Source organism: Mytilus californianus, unplaced genomic scaffold (genome assembly GCF_021869535.1).
Source record: "Mytilus californianus isolate M0D057914Y unplaced genomic scaffold, xbMytCali1.0.p SCAF_3, whole genome shotgun sequence".
In the NCBI taxonomy this organism is placed as follows: Eukaryota; Metazoa; Mollusca; class Bivalvia; order Mytilida; family Mytilidae; genus Mytilus; species Mytilus californianus.
Window position 1 is genome coordinate 35,021,230 of NW_026262679.1, and position 16,268 is coordinate 35,037,497.

Consider the following 16,268-nt stretch of genomic DNA (forward strand, 5'->3'; position numbering starts at 1 on the left):
GTTTGAGATATAATTATTCATCTCGTAATTTCGCAGTTAAATGTTTTAATTTACCTTTATAAGGCATTAGAATTGATTAAGATATCAAATTCTTGTATATGTGGTCTTCACGGGTAACAAAATGGTTTATCTATGCCTTTTTACAAGCAACATGGGTACCTTTTGAAAAAATTGCCGATATTGCATTTGTGGTTGTTTTCGTTTTTCCCCCCAAAATAATTGGGTTTAAAAAAAACACGATCTGACGGCCATTGCTTATGGCAAATTTAGAAAGGGCGTGTTGAGACCACTTTTTGTTTCATACAATACGAAATCTTCTTAAGATGTACACAAGATATTAGAATGTGAGATATCTGTATTTATATTTATAATGAATTTTGTAATTTGTCTAGCACAAAAGTGCTTTCGCCAAATTTAGATGTGGTGTAGACCCACTGAGGATTGAAACTGGGAGATATGAAAATGTAGTTTTAGAAAACAGAGAGTGCCATATATGTGATGATTTTATTGAAGACGAAGCGCATGTTTTATTAAGATGTCCTGTTTATGACGATTTTAGAAACCATTTATAGTATGTTGTTAAAACTTTTAATGAAAATTTTAATACTTTGGATGATAACCAAAAGTTAGTGTTTTTATTCTCAGATGTAAATATGATACGTGTGTGTTCCAAGACCTGTTATTTAATTTTAAGAAGGCGTAGAAATTTTATTTATTGTAAATAATATTTTATTTCATATTGTTTAACGTAATATATATATGCATTTTAATAGTCTCTTATAATTCTGTATAGAATGGCTCTCATTTTATTTAGTATTGTTTTACAATTTCCAAAATCGATTGTACTTGTTGAGAGGTGAGACTTAAACAAAACATTGAATTGAATCGTATAAAATTTGACTAGAAACTATGTGTAAAATGGTAATATTTTCCTCCATCAGCTGTGTCCACTCCCCGGAAAATCAAATGATAATCACCTTATGTTAATGTCGCTGTCTATATAATAATGACTTTTTTGTCTTTCTTTTTTTATCTATTTTCATTATTTCTGTTCTATTTTTGATAGTTTTTAATTAACTTGCATAACAAGCTAAAGGTACAAATGTAAGCAGTGTGCAAGTACTCATTCGCACACTTTACTCGAGGGCATGTTCAATAATATGTATCTGAACAATGGTTTTTCTTTTTACTGTGATAATATTCGGTGTATTTTAGTCAATGCGTGTTTGTTTAACATGGATATAGCAATTTCAATTTTCGGTGGTTTAAAACGCTGGCATTTGTGCAAATAGGAAAATGAATTATTAATCTTTCTATATCATTTCGAATGACTAAGTTATACAATATATGAAGTTCATGTAAGGGTTGTAAAGTTTTATAATTTGATGAATTTTATATTACTGTCGATTTTTCCGACAACATTCAAAGTTTTTGTAAAATGTATCCAAAAGTTTTCCAGACTCTAAAAGTACGTCTTATTTTTTAGAGGAGTCGGGGCTTTGGATGTTGGTATGTTATTATTTACTGCCTAAAACGTTTGGTGACCCTACGATCCTTTATTTGTATTATACAAGAAATATTGTATATAATTGTCTTCAGTTAATTTAGAAATTAGTAATAATTATTTTCAGAATCACCCTCGAAGTATACAGTTGTAATAATTTCGTTTACATAATCTTTACAAAGATAAATAATGGTTACGAAAACGAGGTATTGTAACCAACGACAAAAACTTTAATTATAAATTTGATTGCGAAAAATAAAATCGATGATATATGTTTAAATTAAAACTACTGTTTTATTTAAGTATGCACAAATAAGTTAAACTCAATACATCGGAAATCTTTAAACGTTTGCATTTGTGAATAGAAACTTTATACCTATCTGACATACGATTTGACATTTCAATCTTTATCTGGTTTTATTGTTTGTAAAAGATTGTATCGAATTCACTTCTTAAAAGAAATATATATCTAAGTGTTTAGAAAATACTTGTTAACGTTTCTATTTCACTAGCTTTTGATTTTGGACTAAACATAACATTACATCATGCAATGAATATACAGTGCAAAACTTAATCATTTATGCTAATTTGATATTTCAAAGGCTGATTACAGTAGAAGACGGATAGATAATAAATATACAACATGTAGTGAGTATTTTCATAATTTTACTTATTATGTAAAGGAGGAGGTGAGCTTAACTAGGCCCTTGTTCGTCTGAAATATGAAAATAATAACAAAAAACTTTAACAATAATAAGTTTATGTGAAGTTTAAACTTTTTCAGGTCTCCAAAATATTATAAGATATTCACCTGGAATTTGAGGACGAAAGTTGGCATGAACTATATTTTTCTTTAAAAAAAGGTATTAAATTATAAAGTTACATATTTATTACTTGGAAATATGTTTACCAAGTGTAAGAGCTATTAAATTCAATCAGACAAACAATGCAATAAATTTATTTGTTAATTTTTCATAAAATCTTTTTTTTTTTAGGTGTCGGGATAATGTTTGAAAGTTGTCCTAAATCAATGTATTTCCACTACATTTATTATGACGTCATTGATTATAATCAACAATGTACCTTGTTTTCAGTTTTGCATTATCACAACTTTTAACTTCACATAGAATTTGTAGTTTCCATGAGTAACACGATGGGTGCTTCATGTGAAGCAGGATATTGGAACCCTTCCGGAGCACCTGATATCACCCCTGGTTTTTGGTGGGGTTTGTGTTGCTCAGTTTTTAGTTTTTAATGTAGTGTTTTGTAGACTGTTATTTGTCTTGTGTCGTTTTTACCATGATTTGGTTTGTCTCGCTTCACTGTCTCGTTTAGACTTCTGAATTTTGAATCTCCCTTTGGTATCTCATATATAGATATAAGAAGATGTGGTATGAGTGCCAATGAGACAACTCTTCATCCAAGTCAAAATTTATAAAAGTAAACCATTATAGGTCACAGTACATGTCTATTTTTTTTCAATAGACAAAATTCGAAATCATATATTTCATTTAAAATAAGGCAAAATAAGACACTTCTCGTCCATTCTTTTAAGTTTAAATTGATTGATATTCGTAAATATGAACGCAATATACCAAAGACAGGAAGGGAAAAAAATCATCACGCCGAAGTACAAACAAAACCGGGACATCGGAATAAATACAAGACAAATAAGTTTAGTGTAGCACCCGTCATTCAATTCCGAAGTCATATCCACTAGCAACTGTCATGACCCGGGAAATGTTTTTTGAACACGCTAAATGGGTGTTGGCTATTGTCTAGTGGCACATATTTCATGCATATTTTCTAACGTCCAGTGGCACATATTTCATGCATATCCAAGAAGAGAATAAAAATATAAATAGGAGATATAGAATTGGAAATTGGACTGTTACTGGAAAATGAAGAAATGTTGTATGTAAGTAGAAATGCAACAGGTCCCCTACGGACTCCTCAAAGAGTGGTAAAAGTGTTCTATTAATTGAGGAGATCATGACAAACTCCATCACAAGGCATCGGATGTCCACATTCCTTATTTTTGCACCCTGCATACTCAAACGGATGACCCCCTTTATCATGGCGTTTTCTGTCGCATGAAAGATGTCCAGATGACCATATTTCTGTACTCAAGTCAACCCTTGGGGTCTATCAACAAATTAATAATAAATGACAGTTCAGTCGTGTCCATGCATGATAAAAGAAAGAAAACAATAATTCAGTAAGATAAGACTCTTAGAAAGTGCATTGATCAACAAAGTCGTAACGGTCACCTTAGATATTCTAAAGTGATAAAATTAACTCTTAAAATTGTTCTTTCTAATAACTCTATATGCGTACACTTCTGATTGTGGAATCTCATTTCTTTGAACATATTTAGTATATCATTAAAAGATACGTAAAAGTCATAACCTTGAGTAGACAGTATTTCCCTACTTATGACAACGAATGGGAAGTTTACCAAAGGAAAATTGAAATCATGGAGTTTTCCTAATCATAGTTTTGAGTCTTTGATAAGCTTCAGTTTAATGTTTTTTGTTTTGGCGGAATTAAGATAGATTTTTTAAAGGATTCTTCGCTCATTGGACCCCTTCCTTCATCATGGGACCTTTATCGACAGGTCACAGACCTCGGTCTTGGCCGATTAATATTACATATATACATGTACCTATTTACGGGTCATGACGACCCGCACGCGACTGTCTACATGTTTAGTGATGCTATGGTAATGATACAGCCTATGATCTTGATCAGACAACATTTATCAACAATTAAAATGTAAAATGGTCGATTTGATAAAATCTTTTCATAAGATATTTGTAAATTTCAATCAGTTAATTGTGTAAGAAACCAATCTAAAGTACGGGTTCACAGGACATCTTAAACGTGTAAGAAACCAATCTCAAGTACGGTTCACAGAACATCTTAAACGCATCGATTTAACTTGAACGTACTCTTTCAAATTAAATGTCAATTTAAATCAATATTTTTGAGTGAAATGCCCTTCAAATCTGTTTGTTTCGTATCAATTTAAAAGAAAACTGTGATTAGATTAGCTATATTGAATCTATGATAGTCAATCATTCTATAAATTATAAAGACATTTTAAATATTGTATCAAGGTTTATGAGTTTTTTCATTATGTTTTATGAAAATATTTGGTTTTTCTACACAATAAGTACAACCTGTATTTAAGTACACTTGTTTCATACGAATCCAACTTATAAATTTTTATGAAAAACACAAGGTTGTGTTTTATTATATGTAACAGTGAAATCCGTACGCTGGAAATACCAGTTGAGGTCACTAGCCAGTATATATTTATTATAATACACAATTTTCTCAAACTTTCCAAACTTAAGTTTTTTTACGATATAAATTGTTGCATAATGATTTCATTCAAATAATCAATTGTACCATGGAAGTTGGAAGTATTAAATAATACTTCCATCATAATACTTCCATCATTGTACTTATTTCGAAGAGCTGTTCCTTGTTTGTAGGAACACTTAAAATAAATGCAGAAAATGAATGGAATACACGATAATGTGCCTGTCCCCTTGTCAGGTATTCGACTTACAAGGCGTTTTCGTTTTTCATACATGGGTTCTTTTTCCCATATTTTAGAAATTTGTCGCCGATGATAGACCTTGGGTAACCACCAATGGAATTCATTTTCAATCTAAATAAAGTGCATGCCAAAGTATGTGGATGCTTGTCTTTCGTTTGGTTTAGTTAGGTTGTTGTCTATGACATATACATTTGTACCAAACATCTTTAATTCACGTGTAATTTGAATACCAAGAGACTTGATTATATACTCATGTGTGTGTGTGTGTGTGAATATTGAACAATTCAAAAATATTTCAGGTTGCAGTTTACTAAATCGCTGTTTTAGGCAATTATAATGATTTGGTCGTATGTTTCGAAATACGCCATTATATTGTTAGAACACCAAGAACACTATACACCCGAAGCTATGATACTTTTTTTTTATTTTAGCAACAATTAAAAGACTTATTCATGTTGATAATGGACCTTGTGTGAATTGAATTCAGGAGAAGTTGGCTGTACCTCCTTTGACACCACTAACTATAGGGCTTTCTCCTTGAAGGTTCATAGTGGAACTCACATTTTGTAGAAATTTAAACAGATACATGAAATCAATCAGATGATTAATTTGGGGAATTCGACTATGTTTATAATATTTAAATTCAGCTTCTGACATGGAGCGTCTTATAACATACATTTTTGTAAACCCATTGATTTAGAAAGAAGACATTTGGTTTAAATGTCATGTTGAAATCAATACAATTAAAAGGTCTACATATTTCTTTTTGTTCGATAGTATTAAGTATTTACATTAGAAAAACATAACTGTGAATTTGATATTCACCACATTATTTAAAAAAAAAATTGGAATATAAGTTACGAAATTTATTCAATTATTCGATGGGAATATATCGCACCTACATAGATTGGTTCAACATAATTCTTATTATTATATAATTTCTTATTTCAGATTAAACTATGGGTGGATAAAAGTAAAAGGAACACAACACAAGAACAGTAAGCTTTTTTTTATACACATTCTTGAACATTGATACATATTCACACTATTTCATTTTTTATTGAATTGAAAATAAAAATTGTCCTTGTAAAATTTAATAAGGGAAATTGACGAATTCTACAAAAAGGTAGTCTGGGACATTACCTTCGTACCAGCTCTATTAATTACATTATTTTTCCTCATGCTTCTAAGATGTTGTAGACTTTTACACAATTGACGTTATGGTTATGAATGTGTCATTTCCGATTGTATTCTGACTAATTCAACAGTTTGGTTTAAGATGGTACACTTATAATGCTTCGAAGTGTTCATCAATCCCTGTACAGTTATCAACAATACCATCAGTCACATTGTATTTATGGTTTGGTCTTTTGTTGTTATACATTGTAATTGTTGTTTAACGCCACTCAGGGGCGTAGGAGCCAGGGGCAAGGGGACAATCCCCCTACATTAAAAAAAGGTATTTTGTGGTTTTTTTGTTTGTCTAGTTCAGAAGTTTGTATCCCCACTTCTCCGTCTACTGCTACGCCACTGCCACTTTCAGCTACCTTGGCTTCATCATGTCGGCCATCTTTTATTGGTGGAGAAAGTCGTAGTACCTGGAGTACAGGAAAACTGGTCATTCTTGCAATTAAGACACGGGTCAAACACACCTCACTACTTGCGCGGTTCCAGCTCACAACCTCAGGCTAATGATATCTCTGTAGATGAATTACTTAGACCACACGACCGCCGAGGTCCCATATTCTATCTAGAAATAACGGCATAGTATATGATAGATTACACCAATGATTATTAATTACTACATGTACACCTACACCTACATACCTGCAATTATGCATTATTCGTGAATTTTAAATCAAGCTTAACTTTGATAATTTAACCAATTACTTACAAAATTCAAGGGAACATTTTATTTTTTTTTTTGTCCGTTAGAGGTCTAATTTTATAAATTAGGTATTTGGTATATTATTGTGAAATGAGTACTTACAGATCACGAACATATGATTTTCGTTCTGGTGAACACACCTTATTTATATTTTTCCTAGCAGATATTGAGATGTCTGAGGTACGGAATGTTGTAGTGAATGGTTACATAACCATTTTGTTTTTATGGGGTTGACATTCTAACCTACTTAAACGTTGTGGGAAATCCCTCTCTGAACGGCATTCTCAAAAGTGCGGAAGCCCATTTAGGACCTCCCAAAAGTATATAATTGAATTCGAAATCACGAATTAAAGAATTCTTTATAACAGATTAAATTCGTGATAACACGAATTTCAGGAATAAGTTCTAAAAGTTTTTGTAATTCGTAATAACGAATTAAATTCGAATTCGTGATAACGGATTAAAATCATAATAGCGAATTGTGTAAATCGTTATAACGGATTGAATTCGTTATCACGAATTCGTAGAAACAGTTATCACAATTTCTTTGTAATTCGTGATAACGGATTAAAATCGTAATAATGATTTTTATAAATAGTTATAACGGATTAAATTCGTTATCACGAATTCACAGAAATAGTTATCACGAAATTAATCCGTTATCACGAATTACACAATTTGTTATTACGATTTTAAACCGTTATCACAAATTACAAAAATCTGTGATAACGAATTTAATCAGTAATCACGACCCAACTGTGATGACAAATTACACACATTCGTGAGAACGAATTTAATACAATTCGTTATCCCGTTTTTAATCCATTATCACGAATTACAAAAAATTGTGATAACGAATTTTATCCGTTATTACGAATTACAAAAACTGTTATAACCTAATTCAATAAATTCGTCATAACGAATTTAATCTGCAATAATGAATCCTACAATTCGTGTTAACGATTTTAATTCGTGATATCGAATTCAAATTATATTTTTGGGAGGTCCTAAATGGGCTTCCGTACAAAAGTTACGCGCTTCAATATTGCAAATAATATTCTATTTTCGTCATAAAGTATTAATATATATGCTGATAACGGGGATCTCAACTCAATTTTGAGTCGTTCGGTTGTTGTCTAATTGACGTATACCCACAGACATTTTATCGAGACTGTGAAATTATCATACAAGCTGATTGACAGCATTCTGGAAGCCCATTTTTGTTGTATGAAATTCAAGATATATGGTACCCCTAGTGGTACAATGGTATATGTTTCTATTCAACTTTCCGTATCGTGTTTCATCATAAATAGAATGTCTTTTTAATTTGTATCAAGCTACTGGTTCCAATATGGTTTGATTTGATGTTCTTGTTTTACCACCATAAAATTGTTTTTTTTAATTAGATTTAGTAATGTTAACAAAATTTATAAATTCCAACGATATTTGTTACACAATTTAAAACTTATTGGTAATGGTTACGGACGAATGACCTGGTTTTAATTGTACATTTTTATGTAATTTTGATTTTGTAATGGGGAACAAACAATAATAAACCATACAAAATGTTATCTTAAAAACAATCATGTGTATTCTTTTAAACTGTAATAGACTACCTATCATATTGCAGTTATCTTTTTATCAACTGTAAATATTATTAATATTTTAAATGTATGTTAGCGTTGGGGGTCTTATAATTTTAGGGAAAATAAAATATTAAAAGAATAATTTTTTCTCAACCGAAAAAATCATTTGTAATTAAATATAAAGCAAAAAAATATTTATTTAACTTTAAAAAAAAAAACAAAAAAACTAATTATTAAATATTCTTTTGCTACTGGCTTTCCATAGACCTCCCTCGATAGACTCGGAATAAAATTGATATTCGGAAGGTTGTAAACACGGTGTTAACTTTGTTCCGTTCAAAATGTAAGTAGTGTTATTGTTATCACGTGTTTGCTTAAGTCTCAGCAGCATTTTACTAATATTTTTATAGCTATGCCAAGTGGTCAACGACTGGTAGTGGAGTTAACAAACAGCGTGTCCGTTGGTTCATTTATTCGTTCTTAAACAGTGAAATATTGTGTTATAACGAGACTTCAGTGTATATATTTAATCACGGTACATGTATCTCAATATATATAAGCGGACACGACAGGGAAACTATTACATAGCAAATAAAGACGAATTCATTTTAATTCTGTTTTTTACACTCTGGTCGTAACAAAAAGTTCTCCTGTGCTTGCGCTGATATTGTAAACATGCCAAGCTTTAAGAAACGACCTCTTCAAAAATGAGGCTCATATTTTGACATGCTCTCCTTATTGGTGCGGGTAAAATATACATCATAAAACACACTTCATATATTGGGCTTCAAAAGAATAGAAGCTGATATAAATTACTCGTCACATGAGTACCCTAAAGATTGGCATAAGTATAGCATGAATTGCATACACATTTAGTGGCTGAGAAATTCTGAAGTTTTATTTTGATCTCTGCATTATCACTGTGGTCTATATGACCTATATCTGCCAGATTGTTGTTAATGGCTTCAGATTACCTCATGTGAATCGTCATACATGTCATCATCAACAGCAGGTGGTTAAAAAATTTAATTTCGGTCTCCACAAATTGAAACAATCTCGGAGAAACTATGATGGAAGAGTTCCTCGGACATTCTAGACTATAGAATGAACATACGAGGAATACAGTTTCCGTTTTTGCAATCCATTTATTTGGTAAATTTGGTTAAGATTATAGGTAATCTTATAAAGGTAAAAAGCGCAAATGTCCATATATTGTTTGAACGGAAGTCCTAATGTGATTAAGGTAAAAAAAAAAGAAGCGCAATCGTCCTGTGCCCATATAAAGACAGTAGGGTATTGAACTATTTGTCATTACAGGTAAAAACAGTACCTGATTCCACTTGAAATATCGTGAGCACACGGAGCCTTCATACTGGAAAAAATTGATTCATAGTTTCGTGCATGCATGATAACTTATATATAACAATGGTTAAAAAATTTTGACATTTCAGGAATGTCTTGTAGACCTACATCTACACCATTCGGATTTCATATTCCGGAAGGAATGAAACCATTTCAGTTACCTCTAAAATATGACAGGCTTTACAGTAAGTACATGTAGTATATATACATTTGAACCAAATACAATGAAATAAATATAAGCTACTTTAGTGTGTTTAGAGAAAAGCTGTTATAGTCGTCGCGGTCGTATTTGGGTTTTTTTTCTCTACTTTTTAATAAAATAAAAGGATTATTAAGGGTTGTGCAAAATATTTCACACAAAAACAATAAAAAGATAATAAAAAAAGTTATATACGTGCACACAACAAATTCAGTTGCCTGTCGCAAGTCGGGATCATCTTTTGCAAATGTTTTTGCCATATCTTCTATTATTTGGAGAATTATCTATTGTTACAAAAATGTCGCCATTTACCTCAAAAGCTAACCAAACCTTTAAACAGACTTATTCATAAGTGATATAGTTACGATACTGTTGTCAGGTCATTAAAGATGGCATTTTTTGGAATTAATATTAATTCACTTATAGGGTCTTTTCATCGGAAATAAACACGTTTATTCTAAAAACCAGTTGCTGGCATGATACGGGTTATGTTCTTAGATCGTATGTTTTATGATGGTATGATACTAAACCCCTAACGGGAGGGATTGTTCTTGACTTTCATATGATGAAGACATAATCTTTCAATCAGTTTCATTGAGGTCTGGAGCTGACATGTCAGTAACTGCTAGTAGTCCTTTGTTAACTTATGTTGATCATTGTCATTTTGCTTAGTTTCTTCTGTTACCTATTCTAACTTCAGACCCGGACTTCTTTTAAACTGAATTTTACTGTGCGTATTGATGTGTGTTTGTTTATTCCACATTGGCTAGAGGTAAAGGGGAGGGTTGAGATCTCAGAAAACATGTTTAACCCCGCCGCATTTTTGCGCCTGTCCCAAGCCAGGAGCCTCTGTCCTTTGTTAGTCTTGTAATTTTTTTTTAATTTTGGTTCATTTATATGTTTCGGAGTTTAGTGTGATGTCCATTTTCGTTGAACCAGTATACATTATTGTTTAGGGTCCAGCTAAAACCCGCCTCCGGGTGCGGGATTTTTTCGCTGTGTTGAACACCCATTGGTGGCTTAGAGCTGTTTTCTGCTCTTTGGTCGGGTTGTTGTCTAATGATACATTCCCCGTTTCCATTCTCAATTTTATTGCCAATACCATATATATTATGCAGTTGACCACAATTGCCATTATAAAAAAAATATTAATGTTATGGATCTCTTCTCGTGAATGTGTGACTATTACAACGCATCAACTGTGAAACATATTTTCACGATTGAATTTGCCGATAATTTCAGAATCCTACTCAGCAAAAAGAGGTAAGGCAAGTTTCTCCTGTTGCTTTTTAGAGCTATTCATTTGAATGTTTACCATTGTTCATAATACCATATAGCTTTTGTTTGTACTGTGACGTTTTGTCAACGTTATGTCATACCTCTGTATACTTAAACGAATTCAAATGCTTATAAATGGCTAGAATATTCTGATTATGAGAACTTGATATGAATATTAGGATATGAGTCAAGTATTTTGCTACAAGATATATTATACAAAGATGTCAAGGCTAGTAAAGTATTTTTTTGGGTAGAGGCATTGTTACTGAAAACTCATTTCTAAGATGGCCATTTAGGGTCAATATGATATCTCATATTTCAACATGTTTTTGACGTCATAGTGACATCCCAATTTATATTTCTGAACTGGTGTCTTATCCTATGTCTAAGGAAATGACCATTTAACTCTGAGGAGGGGAGGGCCTTATGTATGTTTAAAAAAAATATGATTTCTAATTTTGAAAAAAAAATATTTCTATGAGGGAGAAGGGAGAAATTTCTCTTTGAGAGTATTTGCCATTCATTTAATGTTAATTTGACTAATAAAAAAAAAAATGATGCTTGGGTGGTACGAAAACAAATTTCAGAACGAAAAAAAAACATAACCCACCCTCAAAGTTAAAAATGGTCGTTCCCTAACATAAGTTTGAATGGATTGAAGTATTTTATCATTTTTGCTATTTCAGTGGTTAAAAATAATGGCTCATATCAAACAGTCTCCTTTTGAGTATTTTTTTTCTTCAAAAATGTATAGCAAAGCAATTCCTAAACCAAAATTTTATCGCAAGTATGTATTATATTGCCTTTTAGATACACCTTATAAAACGGATAAAATATTGTATGATTGACACAACTCTCAACCAGAGGAGACCAAAATGACATAGAAATTAGCAACTTTACCTCACCGTACGACCTTCAACAATGAGGAAAACCCATACCGCATAGCACGTTAATTTATTTTGATTCCGGTCGTGTTTCAATTAATATTGGCAGTATGTTATCAACATTAAATGTATGAGTAAAACGATTTTATTTCATGTATATTTGGAAAAAAGTTGTTAAAATCTTTTAAGTATATTATTTAGCATCCATCTTAAATAGAGAAATGAAATACCTTTCATTATTTTTCAATGTTGTCTGTTTCATGGAAATAAAAGACGTGAAAAGTTGCGTTACCTTATGTTTCTTAAAAGTGTTTCGTCTTGTGTTGTCAAATGAACATTTTTGCTTTATTTACATATGTAATAAGTTGAGATGCTTCGACGCTAGAATAAATACAATTCAAGATAAAGAGGATATTAAAAGTTATTCAAACTTTGCCTCAGAGTACTTGTGAAAATCGTCAAAATTCTGACTGTTCGACAGCAATAATAAGCACAAATTTGTATAATACCTGTAGCAAATTGGCTAAGACGAAAATACTAACATATACTTTTTATAAACCGTCATCGGAACCTTTACAGTTATAATGTTATCGCAGATAATATATGGGGAAAAATTTACCGATTTCATTACAATAAACTTTATATGATACGATAGATTGTTCAAATCCAAAGTTTTTGAGTCATTTACATAAAACATATAGGAACATCGACAATAAAAGGGCATGGGTTGGATAAGTTCAGTATGGATAGAGAAGAAGCTGCTTAGTTTTAACTACATTATTTATCCTTCTTGAACTGAAATTTTATATTCAAAATGTAGAAACAAGTGCAATCCTTTCAAAAATCTTCTGATCATATGACACCTGATAAGGAACTAGATCTTTCTCTACGTCTTTGTGATAAGATAATATAACATGCGTCATTGTCTGTGGAATAACCAGGATTTTTAAACAGTACTAGTTTTACATAGTCTTATATCATTTAGTGAAGATTTTTCAATTTCAACAATTCATTCTCATCTTTATCGACGTAATGGTTAATATATGTCAAAACTGTTTCTGTCGTTTGAATGGCAAAGCGACCAATTTGCAAGATGCAAAAAACGATCTGGCAAAGTAACAGATAGAGGTACGGACTATGTCAGCTCTTGAGTGAAAAAAGGCAAATCTTAACGGAATAATCATAAATTTATTACAGTCGTTTTTTATGTCAAGACTTATGAACAAATAACAACAATGACTAATGTTTCTTAAGTTCAGTGTTTGCCGTTTTTATAACTTTAGTTGGTGCTTGGAATATTTGCCTGATTGATTGATTTTTAATGCCTTGATTTGTCGAAAAACTGATGATGTGGTTTCAACGGGAAACATCAATTAAATATACACTTGTGTTACATATAGTACCTTTTCTGAATAAAAAGCGACAAGAGAGCAACCGAGTGACCCCGCCTTCTACATAAAATCACACAAAAATTGCAACAACAAACAAACTTGCAAAAACGAACAAACAAAATATACCTATAAGTCAAAATACGCTCTTAAAGACAGACAAATATGTTTACACAATAGCCATGTTCTTAAAGACAGACAAATATGTTTACACAATAGCCATACTTTTAAAGACAGACAAATGTGTTTACACAATAGCCATGCTCTTAAAGACAGACAATATGTTTACTCAATAGCCATGCTCTTAAAGACAGACAAATATGTTTACACAATTATAGCCATGCTCTTAAAGACAGACAAATATGTTTACACAATAGCCTAGCTCTTAAAGACAGACAAATATGTTTACACAATAGCCATGCTCTTAAAGACAGACAATATGTTTACTCAATAGCCATGCTCTTAAAGACAGACAATATGTTTACTCAATAGCCATGCTCTTAAAGACAGACAATATGTTTACTCAATAGCCATGCGCCTATAGATTAGAAGAGTTTGATTATCATTCCTACAGAATTTTATAATCTGCTATAAATGTCAAATTATTTAAAGGGTAAGGCCAAAACATAAACATGTGGTTCTGTGTGATTGTTGGGGTTTACAGTAGTTTTTAGTAGTCATCCCTATTTAACTTACGTGTCATTTCTTTTTCAAGCAACATCTGAAGTCAGACAAGCTTGGGTGCATTCACATGGAAATGAGAAATTAGGAGAAAGACTATCCGTGCGTCAATTTCCTATTTCGTTGCTAAGGCAACAAATGGATAAAAGACGGGCACATTGTAGAAGTGCAGATCCGCATTACTGGATGTCAGACGAAGATAAGAGGAGAGCAGCCGACAAAAGAAAAAGTTTCGAACGTCAGTGGAGTGCAGAGGTTTCTAAGAGGTTTGTTGACAGTTATAACTATATGAACATGTCATAACATTATCGATGTCAATTTTACTCCACCAGATGCACATTTTGACAATTGATATCCTCTGCTAGAGCTTAAAATATTAGAAAATCCAAAACCTAATACAAACGTTGTAAACCGTGAAATTGTTCTCATAACTTTAGGTTTTGAAATCTTAAGTATTTTTAAATTCATCTAAGTATCTAGCAAGCACTTTTGAAAAAAAAACAACTTGAAATTGGAACTTAACTGCATCTGTCAACTTATATATTAAAGTTATTGTAAATACTTCAAATGTGCTGAAGATAACATGTACAGATTATAAACTTGACATTATATATAGATCTAGATATACAATTCCTTGATTGAATGTTGCTGCTGTGTCAGGTTTTTTTTTTATAATTATGCTATACTAAGAAAGTTTATCAAATGACTACTATCCTTGTTTTATGCGATGAAGTGCCGAAAGAACATTCCCGGTTTATAGAGTGCTGATTCGACTCAAAATACTTAAAACTAGCATTTCATTTCGTGAATCATTCTTTACGACAGTTGATTTGCAAGGAAATTCATTTATTTGTGTAGAGATTTGTGTTAAGAATGTTCGCTCCTCTTGTTTTTTTATTTTCGTCAGATATTCGGAATCCTCTGGTTTTATCAATGTAGTACCATTAAAAATTTTGCCCGCTAACCCTTACTTTTCTTTTCATAATTTTATGACATATAGTTTAAAAAGCCATACTTGAAAATCTTATAAAATCCTTGTTATTTTTTCATACTTTTTGAATGAAAAAAGGTGCCAATGTTAAATGTAAGAAAACTCTAGAGAGAATCATTCCCCGCCAAATCTTCAGTGGTTTATATCTCGTAAACAAGCACACCGGCCCTTCATTTTTTCTGCTAATTTAGTTCCTTTATTTATATACTACCAATTCATAACAGCCTTAAAAAAAGCTTGCTATTTTGAAACAGAGTAGCGAACACCTTAATACAGGTAGGTTTTCCATCCAGTCCATTCTTGAACGTAAAAGGGATTTGACACTTATGTTATCATAGGCTTGTTGGTTATCTGGTCAGCACTGGAACTAGATATAGCATTCAATCTTAAGCCTGATAATATCCACACATACATATTATAATATAGATATTACATGCAGTTATTTCATAGATGGTAATTCTATTCTGTGCTATAAAAGAAGAGAAGAAAACTCTGATCAAAATACTTTTAAAAAATCAAAATTGAATTAACATTTATCTTATTAATAGATTTTCTAATAAGAATTTTTATTAACTTTTTTTGTACATGTATAAAATCTCTATTTCAGAAATAAAACCGCCAGACCATCATATACAGTAACGATTCGTCCCCCTACTCCACCAGTACGTAAATTTATTACAGCTCCGTGTGTGAACAACGATACGTTCTTCCGTCTCGCTGATACTCATCGACCGAAAACTAGAGAAGAAAAATATAAAACTTCAAGACACTTTGTATCTCCGGAGTGGAAATCTGAAATTGTTTCTTGGAAAAGATTTAATGATACTTCAATAGATATTCATAGATATAGTGTATTTTGAGAAAAATATTACTTACATCTTTGGCGATCGGTTGTGCACATTGTTATTGATTCTCATTTTCTAAGCCTGCTAAGTAGAG

The 16,268-nt window shown here is 31.6% G+C and overlaps 1 long non-coding RNA gene across 1 annotated transcript; it reads left to right on the forward strand.

Moving 5' to 3' along the window:
* The first annotated feature begins 1,828 nt into the window (after nt 1-1,828).
* LOC127734439 (uncharacterized) lies at nt 1,829-14,604 on the forward strand. Its single transcript, XR_007997598.1, has 4 exons — nt 1,829-2,152; nt 6,024-6,070; nt 9,998-10,093; nt 14,373-14,604. It is a non-coding gene; the product is annotated as an uncharacterized LOC127734439 (long non-coding RNA).
* The last annotated feature ends 1,664 nt before the right edge of the window (nt 14,605-16,268 follow it).